Consider the following 15405-nt stretch of genomic DNA (forward strand, 5'->3'; position numbering starts at 1 on the left):
TCAGAAATGAAAATAAGTTACAACAGGCATCTCAGAAATAGAGAGGTTCATAAGAGACTACTATGCACATCTCTTGCCAATAAATTGGACAACCTAAAAGAAATAGACAAATTCTTAGACGCATACAACCTGCGGAGACAATCAGGAAGAAAGAAAACTTCAACAAGGCAATTACAAGCAAGGAAATTGGAAGAGGAATCAAAAATTTCCCAAAAAAACAAAAGCCTAGGAGCAGATGGCTTTACGAGTGAGTTCTACCAAACCTTCAAAGATCAACGAATATCTCGCCTCAAATTCTTCCAGAAGTGGGCGAGATCACACCCTCTAAGCTCGCTGTAATGAAGGCCTCTGCAGGTGGGTGTGCATGGTCTTCGAGAGGTGAGCCAGGCAGATAGAGGGTGGGCGTCAGGGAGAGGCCAGCCTCCCTTTTCTCTGACGGTCAAGGAAGTCCACTGCTCCCTGTCCGTGCGGGTCCCTCTACGGTGCAGTGGCTGTGCGGGCCTCGGAGTCTGGCACGACACAGGGGAGGAACTCTCGCTTGGGCGCACGACAGGAACGTCCCAGGTCAGGAATGCAAGGACTTCAGCTGGGTTGCCCTGGTCCTAACCTCACTGGAGGTGAGGTTAAGCACTGGCTGATGGAGGCTCTCTCGTTTTCTACCTTCTCTTGTGACATGGGTTTAACATCCACACAGCAAAGAGGAGAGTTAGAGTGGAAAGTCTCACATCCCCCTACAGGGAAGCAGACTTGTGGGCCGTGGGCAGCCAGGTGAGCACCTGGCTCTCCTTGGTCAGCTTTTGCCAGTGACATCTGCCCTGGTCAAGCACACAAGTGACCTCCATCAGCCAGGTCAAGTGTTGGCGGAAGCACCCCAGGCCCCCAGCAGCCCAGCGGCCGCACTTCTGCGTCATCAGCCTGGGCCATAGCGCGAGCGCGCTGCGGGCCCAGGTAGTGCGGGCTGGGGCGAGCTGCGCATGCGCGTGCGGCCCAGGCCAGGGAGCGCCCGGCCAGGTGGCGGCGCCGTCCTGCGTCTCCCTGAGTGTCCACCCTCCTTGCGGAGCTTGGGTGCAGCTGGCTTCTTTCCAGTGATGTGACTTTCATGCCCCCATCAACCAGCGGCCTCACGCCCGGCGCCCTGCAGCTCCCCACCACCAGGTTGCAGGGTAGCAAGAAACCGCACCTGAGGGGCAGCCGCAGACTGGCCGACTGGAGCACGTGGCAGGCAAGACGGTTGTTTAAAGTCTTTGTCTAGTGGATCTATTAAGTCTTTTTTTTTTTTTAAAGGTTTATTTATTTATGAATACAAGAGCTGTGGTACAGGCCAGAGATGTGGCTGGGGGGGAGATGTGAGGGGTGAGAGTGTTATGGGGAAAGGATATCCTGAGCTAATCCCATACAGGCTTTGTGGACCCCACCCCACTCCAGACCAAAGTCATCAAGACATTGGGAAAGACAAACCCCGTCACCACCAAAGGGAGGGTGGCTGGGACCTGAGGGTGGAGTTAAGCAGCCAGGTTGGATATAAAAACCAAACACGTGGGCCTTGGGCGGGCTCGCTATCTCTCGCCCCCTGGCTTCAGGGCTCCTGGCTGGTGGCCAGCTCTCAGAGTGCCATTTTGGGATTCCTGATTGGTGGATCAGGTAGGAGTCATTTAAAACTTTGTCACCCACTTTTCTCACTGAGCTGTACATTTCCTCATTTCCCCTTCCCTTGTAAATAAACCTTTTATTAACCTTTCGCGTGTGCCTGCAGTAGAGCATTGATAAGTGCTTTTAAGCGTGCGGGTGAGGACCCACAGTCAGGCACCCCGTTTTGTATCCGGGTTGCTCTACAACAAGAGGATTCACCAGAGACAGAGCAGGGAGCAGAACAGGCAGACTGACTGAAATACACTGCTGAGGGGAGCAGCAGGTGAGGCAGGAGAGGTCTGCTGCGCCATGTGGGTAGCTCCCTGGCCAGCCAGGGTTCTTACTCATGCTGAGGAGGCTGTGGATTGGCTCATAGTGCCGTGCTTAACCCCTTGCGGCACCAGGGAGACCCTGTTAAGTCTTCATTAAGGACAATTTCTGTTGATTTGTTTTTCCCTTTGAATGGGTGTTACATTTGTGTTTCTTCGCATGCTTTCTGAAAATTTTTTTATCTCGAAAGCTGGATATTTGAATGTAATGAGGTGGTATCTCTGGAAATTGGATTGTTCCCGCCCCCCTTCTATCTTACACACATATTTAAATGTGTTGAAATTGTTGTAGGCTGTGTGAAAACGCAGTTGGAGGTGCAATTTAAGGTCTTCATAGGTCTTTTATGAGGCTGCACCTTTCCTTGGGCCTGCATGGTACTTTCTGATTTTTCCTGTCTACTCAGTTGTTTTAGAATGTCCTAGTCGGTAATGTCTGGCTCCTAAAAAGGGAAAGAGTGAAAAATGAAAAGAGGAGCAAATGAGCACAAACTGCTGTAGAGTCCCTGGAAATCACTTTAGCCAGAAAGGTTTGCAACAGTGATGGTTGGTGGTGTGAGAACAGTGCTGCCTCTCAGTGTATATTGTGATCAGTAGCAGCAATTTGGAATCAGAGGGCAGGCTTCCTTTTGCTCACCCTGACTCTTAGGAGCTGGGTGGAAGCTGTTCCAGGAATACATGTACAACTGCCTGCCATGTGGCTGGGTGTGGAAGATGGGGTGGTTAATAGTGTGTTAAGAGCTGAAGTTGATTAAAATTAAGCACCTCTTACCATCCAAGATTTTCTCTGAGAGTTGCAAACCTTCAGTAAACTCCAGAGTTCCTAAATAGTTACAGCAGATAGATGCTGCCACAGTTGTTAGTTGGGAGACAGATTCCTTGATTCTTCCTACTCACCTCCCTGCCCCCGGTCCCTTGGATCCAATACTATACTTTATTAATTACTGTAATCTTTTATTAAACTTGAAATCATTAGTGCTAACTCTGTAACTTTGTTTTTCTTTTTCAAAGCTGTTTTTGCTAGTCTGTGTCCTTTGTATTTTAGTAGGATATTAGTAGCAGCTTGTCAATTTCTACAAAAATGCCTGCTGTAATTTGGCATCCTGACAATATCGAATTGTCTAACCCAGAAATGACATGTATTTCTTTATTCACTAGGATCTTTTTTAGTGTTCTTTTGTCTTTTTAGTGTAAAAGTCGCATCTTTGGTCAGATTTATCTCTAAGTATTTCATTTTTTTGATGACATTATTTTGAAATTTAAGGTTTGATTGTTGATTGTTAGTAAATTGAAATACAACTTATTTTTGTATATTGTTCTTGTGTACTTCAAGAATCTGCTAACTCTATCCTGCGAGGGAGGAGGGGGAGAGGTGGGTGGGAGGAGGGGAGAGGGGCCAAGAGGGCTGAGGGACTGGGCTGGTTGTGCGTGGGTGCATTGGTGAGGACTCCACCTGAGAGGGTGGGGGGAAGCAAATATTGTTTGAAAATGAACAATGATGTAAAAAAATTAAAAATAATAAAAAAAAGAATCTGCTAGCTCTAATAGCTTTTTGGAATAATTTCACTGGGTTTTCTACATGGGTGGTCACATCAATATCAATAAAAACATTATACTTCTTCCTTTCTCACCTATTTGCCTTTAATTTCTTTTTCTTGCCTTGTTCCATTCACTAGAAACTGCAGTACCCTTTTGAATAGAAGTTGTAAGAGAGCACATGTCCTTGTCTTATTCCTGATTTTAGGGCAAGACATTCAGTCTTTCACCATTAAATATGCTGGTAGCTATAGGTTTTTTAGTAGATGCTGTTTATTAACTAAGGAAATTTTCTTCTTATCCTAGTTTGCTGAGAGCTTTTTAAGAACAAACAAACACAAGAAACCAGACATTCAAAGACAGGAAACTACAGCTCAATATCCCTCATAAACATACATGCAAAAATTAACAAATTTAACAAACAAGCCAACAATATATAAAATTGGTAATGTACTGTGATCAAATGGGACATCTTTAAGGAAAGAAATTGATTAAAAAATTAATCAAAATAATTAACCATACTCTCTCTCTTAAAAATGATATGATCACCTCAATAGACTAAAACAATCTTCTCACTGAATGCAGTATCCATTCCTGTGTTTGCTTGTTTTCCTGGCAATTTTCTTTGCTTTGAAATCTACTTTGTGTGATAGTAAACTAGCCATTCCGACTTGTTTGTTCAGTTCAGATATTAATAGTGTCCAAAAAGGCCCCTAAAGAGGATGTCTGCAGTTACAAATCTCAGACAAATCTCATCCCAAAGTAGCTGGGATACATTAAAGACTAAACCAACCACATTTAGTTTGGATAAATATAAATAGGGGGCTTTGGCCCCCTGGAGAAAGATATCTCCCAGAATCTTATTGGTACCACAGGTGAATATATAAACTATTGGGGGAGAGGATGGGAGAGGAGATGGAATGAATAAGAAACATAAATGGTATATCCTGGTAGTAAGCATCCTGACACTGAGGCAGGATGGAGAAGAGAGATTATGGTTGTTTAGCTTTGCTATCTAGCAAGTAGAAGCTATGGCAACTCCTCCCTGCTCCCACTATCCTTCTCCCCGTCACCCCCATAGTTAGCTCAAAATTACCTTGCAACCTCCTCAACTGAAACTTCCTGAAAACTGCTGATCCAGGAAGAACTCATGTCATTCAAAACAAATAATCATAAAAAGGAATGAGTTCACAGTCTATATTGCAGCACAAAAATGAGGAAAAGAACAGGAAAAAAAAGATGAGGACCCTCCCAAGAAAACTGACCAGATAAGATAGTGACTAAACATGTCACCAAGATTTCAAAGAACTCACAATGCTCAAAGAAATTACAAGCACTTAGGGAGGATGATATAAAACTTACAGAATGATAGACTTGATAAAAAGAATAGTAGCAGGTAATATAAATATCATGATTTCTTCTTTATAAATTGGAGTCGAAGATATATAAAGACACAGAAAAAGCAATATACATACTTACAAAGGTGTATGTATCAAATAACTTTCTCTGTACAAAGCCATATATATGTACATATATGAATATATATGTGTATAACCTTATATAGGCTTCAAGTGTAGCGCCTTTTAAATCAGTATCTGTATATACTGCATTATGTTTACTACTGGATTTCTAGTTTTCATTCCATCACAGTTCACCCTCATTTATTCTGTTTATTCACCCCTGCCTCCTACTTCCCTTTTGCTAACAATGTTTTGTTCTTACAGTTTACAAGTTTGCTTTATTACTTACTTTATTCATTTCTTTATCTACCACATATGAGTGAAGTCATAGTGCTTGTCTTTATCTGTTTGACTTATTTCACTAAGGATAATTCCTTCTAGTTCCATCTATGTTGTTGAGAATAGTGGCATTTTATCTTAAATTTTATAGCTGAGTAATATTCTATACTCTACCTATCCATATGTTTCATATCTACTTTATCCATTCATCTGTGGTCTGGCACTTAGGTTGTTTTCAACTTTTGGCTATTTTGAATAATGTTGTGATGAACATGGGAGTTTATATTCTTCGGAAAAATATCCAGAAGTGGTATTAGTAGATCATATGATATTTCTATTCTTAATAATTTTGAGGAATCTTCTTACTGTTTCTATAGTGGCTGCACCTATTTGCTTGCCCAGCAATGGTGTACAAGGGTTCCCTTATGGGCCTCGCTGGTGGTTCAAGGGATTAAGACACAACCTATGAAGCTCTCCGCAGCCACTGCAGCATGAGTTTGATCCCCAGCCAGGGAGGTGGCTCACATGGCATGGCAGACCTCTCCTGTCTCGCCTGCCCACTGCTCCCCTCAGCAGTGTATTTCGGCCAATCTGCCTGTTCTGTTCCCAATCTGTCTCTGGTGAATCCTCTCATCCCCCGCACCTCTGGCCTGTACCCCAGTACTTGAATGCTTAAATAAATAAATCTTTTTTAAAAAAAGGTTCCCTTATGATTTTGATGAGGACTGCATTGAATCTATATTTTGCTTTAGGTATAATGACCATTTATTAATGTTAATTCTTCTAATTCATGAGTTAGTTATATATTCCATTTTTTGGTATCTTTTCAATTTCCTTCTGTTGTGTCTTATAGTTTTCAGTGAACAGTTCTTTTATTTCCTTGGTTAAATTTATTTCTAGGTATTTTATTCTTTTGGTGCAATGTAAATGGGAATTTACAAATTTCTCTTTTTGCTTGTTCATTACTCGCATATGGAAATACAATCATGTAACTATTGCTGAGTGACATATTACTGTCCACCTTAGAGATGTAAATAAACCATTTACACACTGTCATGAGGCTTTGTGCTGGCTAGGTCATTCTGGTGATCTCACATGTCTCTGGTCAACTAACCGGTTGACTGGAGGCTAGTTGGTTTATGGTGACTTTGGCTGGGATGATTCAACTCAACTTCATGAGGCTGTCACATTCCACTGGTGACTAGCCTGGTCATGTTCTATGACAAATAAAATAGAAATGAGGGAGCCTAGAACACACAAGTACTTTTTCAAGTTTCTAATTGCATCAGCTCTTCTAACATTCATTGGCTACAATAAGTCATATGGCTAACCCAAATTCAAGGGAAGGAGAAGAGTCTACCGTTGATGTACTGATAAAAGAATCTGCAGAGTCCAAGGGCAAAGTGAGAGAGAGGTGAAGAATTGGTGTCAGGAATTCAATCAGTAATCTAAAAGTAGAAAGGTAAGTGCTATAAGAACTGAGCAGATAGTATGATCTACTAAAGTTCAGTGAGGGATACCCTTCCTATGTCTCCTCATGTTTCAGTCGGCTGGAAAAGCACAGAATGGAAAGAGAAATGGGACCATCCTGCTTGGCTTAAACTAATTATGAATTGTGTTTCTGGGGCTGGAAGAAAAGGACCCATTTAGAGAAGCAGGAAATCCAAAAAATACTCAGACATACACCTAAAAAGTGTAGGTTTATTTAAAAGAAAATTTAAACGCTAGCATGCAATTGTATTAAATTGAAGGACACAAGAGATTTTAATAAATGGAAAGGCATACTTTACTCTTGGACATTAAGACTCAATTCCATAAAGGTATCTTTTTGTAAAGTAATCTATACATTTGATGTAATGCCAGTGAAAATGCCAAAAGGAATATTAAAATCAGATATATTTGGATGGAAGGGACACATGCAAGAATAGCCAAAAAAACATTTAAAATTTGAAATCTGGCTTTTTCTACACGAGGAGAGGGGGATGAGAAGCGATTGTCACTCCACTAGACATAATTTACATAACAGCAGAAAAGTGTTATTTGCATTGCTCTTAGTTCTAAACAATTTACCTAGTTGTAAAATAGCTTAAAGAGATGGAAAGGCTGAGGTTACCCATTAATCTTTTTCCCATTCATTTCCAAGCTTTCAATAGTTTTTCCAGATAGTCTCCCCCATCATAATATGCTTAATAAAAAAACAACAACAAACAACTCAAGGTGGTACAGGGGTTAAAGTCTCAGTGCTGTCAAGCTGTCGCCAGCCACTGCAGCATGAGTTCCATCATTGGCCAGGGAGCTGACCTACATGGCACAGCAGACCTCTCCTGTCTCACCCACTGCTCCCCTCAGCAGTATATTTCAGTCTATCCACCTGTTCTGCTCCCCACTCTGTCTCTGGTGAATTCTCTCACCCCCACACCTCTGGCCTACACCCCAGTTCTTGTATGCATAAATAAATAAAAATAAATCTTTTAAAAACAAAACAACAACAAAAAAACCCAAGTAAAATTAGAACTACCAAAAAAAAAAAAGCTTGAAAAGAGAGAAAAATTGTTTTGACCACAAACTGAAACTGACTCATGTTAAAAAACAAAATTCATCTGACTACATTTCGAAGATTTTATTGGTTTTATTCAGTGATTCATGACAAGGCAGCATCCATTTAGAGAGAGAAAGGAGCTGCAAAGTCTTTTACAAAATGAAAGACTTCTATAGACAGAAGCGGGCAAGATAAAGAAAGAGGAGGTTGTTTCAATATGATCACCTTCCTCTGGGGCAGGGGAGGCCAGAGGGATGTTTATAGTGGGAACAAACCTCTCCTAGAAGGTAGTTTGACCCATGCACAGGGCAGGAACCAAAGTAGATAACAGGTGGGAAGCAACTAGGTCAAAGCTGCTGCCTGTTACTTTGTGGCTCTGAGTAAATCACTTAGCTGCATTCAGCTTTATCCCCCCATCTGGAAGGTGGGTACTGTAATATGTGATATCCCCACTTCATGGGCTTGCTGTGAGGCCCACAGGGAATTGTGAGTTTAACTGATTACTCTTTGAGAGATGTGGTGGCAAACGACCTTCGGGGGGGGGGGGGGCGGGCTAAAGCCCTGGACAATGGCACCCTAGTGGCACACGGGACAGCCCTTCACACCTGGTCTTTTCCTCACCCCTTCCTGACACAGACACACACATTCTCTATGTCTCTTCCACCCCATCCACTGCCCAAACATCTGCCTATAAAATACTCCAACACACCACTTTCCAAACAAAAATGATTAGGAAAACTTTTAGAGTTGAGACCCCTGACTAGACTGGACCCCCCTTGTTGGTAATATGTACATAAAATGCTTGAGAATTACTTCTTAAAGTTATTACTTTTCCCCTAAATGGAATTTTTCCTGGAAGGCCATAAAAATAGAAGGGATTAAATTTTTTACTGGGTTGATCGGGTTACACACATCCTCTGGCTTGATATATCACAAACAAACAACAAAAAAATAAAAGGCATTTAAACAGACTCTTTTTGCCAGGGGTCTTCTTAACACATCATAAAACATCAGAACATGACAAGTAAGAGATGGGAATCAGCCGTGCCTGTAAAGTTTTGCTTGTTCACTCACAGTCTGTACATTCAAGGTGGAAGAAAACTTGAAGGACACAAGGTTTTATAAATAGTCCTTGTGAGCAAGAATGTACTCTGGGTCTAGCTTAACCCTTGGTCTGTTTGGCTGATCCCCTGCACTCCTATCAGGGAAACTTGGAGCCTGGCTTGCTATGGATTTTTTTCTTTGTGATATTATTGAAGATTTATCGAGCAGGGCCATGTCATGATAACTCATGTCTGGTTGGTAAAGTGAACGAAGAGGATTGAACAGAGGTTTGGAAGGAAGACAGGGTCAAGATTGAAATTTTCTTTTAGCATTGAGGAGTCTCCCCACCAATAAAAGTTAACTGGTGAAAGTATAGAGGAAGACAGAGCAACATATCTGAAAGAGAAGAGAATTGATTCTAATAAATTATTTAGATCTACTGTGTGCCTGGAGGCCAACTATTCTCTCTTAGTAAGGCTCTCAGTTGGAATAGATATGTTTACTTGTTTCTGGGGTTGCCTTTCTGATACTCTGTAGGAGTGGGTTGAGTGGGCAGGAGGAACAGGCTGGAATGTCTGTGGGTGTCACTCTCTACATGCTTGAACAAGATTGGTGAGGGTCCTGGTTCATCTTCAACCAGAGTGCTGTGGTGTAGGGGTATCTCTGGATCTCCTGCCCTTGTTAACTTCTCCCAATAAGTCAGGGCTCTTAGGGATCCAGAACTTGCAAAACTAATAGAATAATGAGATTTAAATAACAGTCTTTAGGGGTGTGTGTGTGTGTGCATGTGTGTTTTGTAGAGAAACTCAAGTTATGACTGTCAAAAACTCAAAAGTTCTATTTTTTTCTTGTGTATATTCCTCAGATGCTTTCCCTGCCACTGGTTTTTCTGCCCACCTCTTAAGAGTTTATCATCAATCTATTCCTGTTTCAAACATTTTATATTGTATCATTTTTCAATTGAGGTAACATTGGTTTATAACACTGTATGTGATTTTAGGATGTCTTTCCACACTTCATAAAAATGTATGCTAAAACGCCACATCCTGTTGGCCTCCATGTCACAGACTGATGAATTTCCAGTTACAAATGGATGAATTCTAGATGTTTTTCCCCAGATATGAATGAGGATTTCTTCTGAGATTTCAACTAATCAATTAAGAAAAATAAAAACAAATAAATAATAAAAACAATCTAGTTATATGCTGCAACAAGTTAATAAACTTTAGAAACTGAAGTTAACATCTCAAGTAAATTAACATTTGTCTCTATTTGCTGATTACTAAAATGAACTGTCCTAAAGAAAGAAAAAGTCTCGCAAGGTTCTTTTTATCCTTGTTTTTCAAGTGAAAAGTCGGTGGTGTGATTAATCCAAGCAGACATGTTGGAGCCTCATAAAGAATAACATGTGCCGTGGCAGTGTCTGTCAGATGGTCTCATTGGTTACCCAGGAACTGTTAAAATATTATTCCATCTTTTACAATTCTTGAAACTGAGTCATTTCCATCCTTACTTCTGCCACCCAGTTTTGAGTCCTCATCATTTCTCCCCTGGAATAATGAAACAGCACTCTAGCTGTTCTCTGCCTCCATCCACACTGATGTTGACTGGTATGTCTGTGGTGCCAGTTGATCTATGTCATTCCCTTGCCTAAAGTCCTCCAGTGAAACCCTCCATCCCCAAGTCACCCTTAGAATACAACTTAATTTCCTTAATGACACCTTAGAGCCCTCCTTGGAGCTATTTCCAACTTCATCTCCTCCCACAGCCCACTTCACACCTGCTCCTGCAGTTCTCCACATTGAACTGTTCCTGCTTGCCTTTTGTTTTGCTTCTGTTGACTGCTTTGCTCAGTGTCCCCCCAGAGCCCTTGCTCTTGCCTCTACCCTGGCCAACTCATTCCATCATTCCCAATGCTGCTCAGGCTTCAGCTCCTCCAGGAGTCCAGCTGGGTTGGCCACTTACCTCTGGGATCCATTGGAATCACCTTTCACAGCACTCGTCACTTTACATCGATCTTGTGTTTGTTTTCTCTGTTAGTCTGGGAATGCTTTTCATTTTTAAAAAATGCTCACATGCGCTAATGTGTGGAGAGGCAGTTTGCCTTAGTAGTTGAAAGCATTATTCTAGCAGCTGTGAGTCTTAAACTTGAGGACCAGTTATATGTCCTTGGACAGCTTCTGGATGACTTCTAGTGTTGTTGGGATAACCAGGAAAGGTAACATATAGAACATCCTTCGAAGAGCCATGTACTAAACAGACACCACCAGTTATCTCCATGTCTTACATTTACTAGCCTTTTCCCAATTCTTATCATATGACAGTCTTCTGCACTTGGCAGACCTTGATCCTGATCTCCTTCTTTGACCTTTCTATGTCCCTTTTATATTCCTATCTCTTGGATGATTTTCCCCCAATTCTTGGGTTCTTTTTTTTTTTTTCTGCCTGCATCCTAGGTTCTGCCATCAACATCATCTCTTGCTACTTCAGACTTTTTTTTTTTTAATGGTGGTCTCTTTGACTTCAGTTTCTGCTTAGACTGATGAATACTGGACCTTTTTCTTTAGTTCTGGCTTCATTCCTCAGCTTCCCACCTTCCATTCCAACTGTGTGTTCAGTATCTCTACCTATGATTTACCCCTTTGCACCTCAAAACGAGGCGTCTCAAAAACAACTCCTCTCCTTTTATCCCTAAATCTGTGTTGTCTCCTCATGTTTCCATGAATGACACCATCCACTCTATGAGTCAAGCTGGAAACTTCTGACACATCTTAGCTCTTGTCTTCCTTTACGCTATGCCAATGTGATAGAAAAGTAGGAGGGGAAAATAGAGATGAGTAATTTGGAAGGCAAATATTTCAGTGAGGCAAAGAATACAAAGGGGCAGCAAGGAGATGCTGAGTGGTAAACAAAGGGGGGCAGAGGCCAGGTCTCAAAAGGCTGCAAAATTCATGCTGAGGAGGGCCTCCCTAGTGGCGCAAGGGGGTAAGCACAGCACTATGACGCAATCCTCAGCCATTGCAGTATAGAGTTCAATTCCCGGCCAGCTAGGGAGCAACCCATATGGCACAGCAGACCTCTCCTGTCTTTTTTTTTTTTTTTTAAAGATTTATTTATTTATGTATACAAGCACTGGGTACAGTCAGAAGCGCGGGAGGGTGAGAGAATTCACCAGAGCCAGAGCGGGGAACAGAACAGGCAGACTGACGAAGGGCACTTCTGAGGGGAGCAGTGGGCGTGGCAGGAGAGGTCTGTTGCGCCATGTGGTACCCTTGCCTGTGGCCGGGGATCGAACTGGTGCTGCAGAGGCTGCAGACAGCTTTGCAGCCCAGCGCTCAACCGATGCCCCACCAGAGGAGGCCCAGACCTCTCCTGTCTTGCCTGCTGCTCCCCTCAGCAGTGTGTTTCAGTCAGTCTGCCTGTTCTGTTTCCCACTCTGTCTTGGTGGATCCTCTCATCCCCCACACCACTGGCCTGTACCCCAGCTCTTGTATGCATAAATAAATAAATCTTTAAAAAAAATTCATGTTGAGGAATTTGGATTTGGTCTCTGTGGCATCAGGGACACCTTCATTAAGAAGGGGGTAAAATGCTAAGCTCAGGGCTTTAGAGGGCTGGATCTGCTGCAGTGTGAAGAGTGGGGTGTAGCCCTCACATACAAGTCAGGAAGAAGGGCAGGACCTGGACCTCGAAGAGGAAATAATGAGATGACAAAGAGGAGGAGATGAGGTCCTGATCACAAGCAAGGTGTGGATTCCACAAGAAAATGTTGCATTTTTCAGGTGAAAAAGAATCCTTTGAGGGCCTCCCTGGTTGCCTAGGGGTTAAGTCTCAGCGCTACCACCATGTTGGCCCAGGGAGCTAACCCACACAGCGCCAGGGAGCTAACCCACACAGCGCGGCAGACCTCTCCTGTTTCTCCCCCTGCTCCCCTCAGCGGTGTAGTTCAGTAGATCTACCTGTTCTGCTCCCCACTCTGTCTCTGGTGAATCCTCTCACCCCCCGCATCTCTGGCCTGTACCTCAGTTCTTCTGTGTATAAATAAATAAAATAAATCTTAAAAAAAAATAATCTTTTGAGGATGGTGCTTGGAGGGCTAGTCCTAGCTCAATCAGGGAGACAGTGAATGGAACAGACAGGAGAAGGCTGTGAGCCTGAGAGCACACAGGGCAGTCAGCCAGCCAAGAGTGTGAAGGTAAGTCTGGGCTCTGACTCATCGGTTCACCCTATCATGGTTAGTGCTTATTTTGCATCCTGAATTTGAGAGAAATAATCAGGAGGTGGTGAATTAAAGTGACTTTGGAATAAATAACAAAGGACAAAATTTAATACAAAAATTGGTGCATAAATTACAATGGGAATTAAAAGGAAAGTGAGACTTATTTTCTTACAAACTACAGTTGTTGATTAGTCACATGTCCTTAATGTCTTCTTTGAGAAAGTGGATCTGTTTCAATTTCCAGCTGTAGTTCATGGCCCCAATTACACTAGTGAATGATTATGAGAAAAAGCAAAGAAAATAGCAGGATGTTTTGTGTTGCTAAAGCCTATGAATCAGTCCCTGAAGATAAGGATTCTTCCAAAGAAGTAATGTTTATAAATTCATAGAGCTTCTCCACTTATAAAAGAGTGATAGGGGAGGGCCTCCCTGGTGGTCTAGGGATTGTCTCAGTGCTTTCCTCTAGGGCCAGAGTTCAATCCCTGGCCAGGGAGCTAACCTACATATGGCACAGCAGACCTCTCCTGTCTTGCCTGCTATTCCCCTTAACAGTGTATTTTAGTGGATCCACTTATTCTGCCCCGCCCCCGGCACCTTGGCCTATACCTCAGTTCTTCTATGCAAAAAAAAAAAAAAAAAAAAAAAAAGGATTAAAAAAATATGATGGGGGAAACTGGAAAGAGAGAAATTACTTGTATGTAGTGCCTCTGCTAACAGAGAGGGCAACTTTGAGTAGGTGGAATGTGACTGCAGGTGATAAGGATCAGATCAGTTTTAGCAGGCTCTTTTATGTCTAGGAAATGTTACTATGGGTGAAGCTTAGATGACTGGAGAAAAGATAGGAGAATCTACCTTCCCACCCATGTACTATGATGAGATTTCTTATGTGTTTGACTAGGTGACTAATATCTTTCTTAAAAAGGCAATATATAATGTAGCATCTTTTTTTCTTATAAATGAGAACTCAGTGAAGATTAAACTTCATTTGCAAACTCGTCAAATTCAGATATGATCCTTGTTAGTGTATTTCCAGACACATTTGCTTTTTTGCTTAGTTTCTTGGATTGGACTTTAAGAATCAGACACTGAACTCTTTATTCCCTCATCTGCTTTGCAGCTGTAAGGCAAGAAGTGGATCCAAAGTCTTAGTGGTCAAGTCATTTTAGCAGCTGAGAATTTGCTACTTAAATCATATAACACTTATGCAAATACATATAAGCATTAAAAAGGCAGCATTTTAATCTTTCCTATAGTTGAAACACTTATTCAGAACTTATTAAGCAACCACATTTCCTGCTTATTGATAGGCTCTCCATAAATTCATTTAAGCAAACATAAGAGAAATTGCTCTCAAAATTGTTAAGATAAATGCTCTATGGTAAGAAAATCTACAAAGATTTCCTAAGAGATAAAGGACTTAGGGCATAACTAAGTTTTAAGGGAGGACAGCATCATTTAAATTGGGACCTTGATGGTCTCATTGAAGTACGCAATGATCTTACTTTTAAAGAGAAAATTTATTTTACAGTATTAATATTACAAATGAAGACAAAGTGTTCCAAAGACCTACTCATCAAGAAGCAAAGCTCTAAATCCTAATGACTTTACTTCTGAAATTCAGTTTTAAAAAAAATTCAATGCTTGTTACTTGGGAGAGCAGATCCTCAATGTATCTTTTCTGTAGCTTCTAAATTCCACTGCTGAACAGTCTAGATTCTGTTGATGTCTCACCCTGACATCAGAATTGCTCTTCATACATTTTTGCTCCTTTTCTTCCTAAAATCTTCAAATTAATGAAAAAAGAGAAACTAAAGAAATCACACTAGTCAACAGGCATTCCAAATCCTGTTACATGGCTAGTTCAGAAGCCAACAGCTGGAACTGTTGTCTTTCATGCAAAGACCGGGAAGCTCAGGTGCAAATTCAAATTTCAAGTATGACTTTCTGAAAGGAAAGGGTGATAAATTTTATCTTAACAAATTGTGTATTGTTTTAGTACAAGAAATAGTGATAGCTGCCCAATATTTTAAAGCCAGAGAAATGATGTGAATTTAAGATAACCACATTTTAAAATCTGTGGGTTATTCCTGTAAGAATGGAAGTTACTACTTGTGTTTCTGCAGTAAAAGGAAGATGTGAGAGCTCCCAGCAGTTGCAGGCAGTGTAGACAGTGTGGGGGGTATCAACTGCTGGCCTACTCCAGGTGGTTGGGGGTGCTGCTCAGAAGGGTCAGATGCATGGAGTCCTTTTGATCATGGTTTTATTTCTGTATTGCTACTCAAAGAAATTACCACAAACATGGAGACTTAAAACAACATACATTTATTCTCTTAAAGTTCTGGAAGCCAGAAATCTGAAATAAGTCTCTCTGGC

The sequence above is a fragment of the Talpa occidentalis genome, unplaced genomic scaffold, assembly GCF_014898055.3.
Source record: "Talpa occidentalis isolate TD23 unplaced genomic scaffold, MPIMG_talOcc4v2.1 talOcc4.5, whole genome shotgun sequence".
NCBI lineage: Eukaryota > Metazoa > Chordata > Mammalia > Eulipotyphla > Talpidae > Talpa > Talpa occidentalis.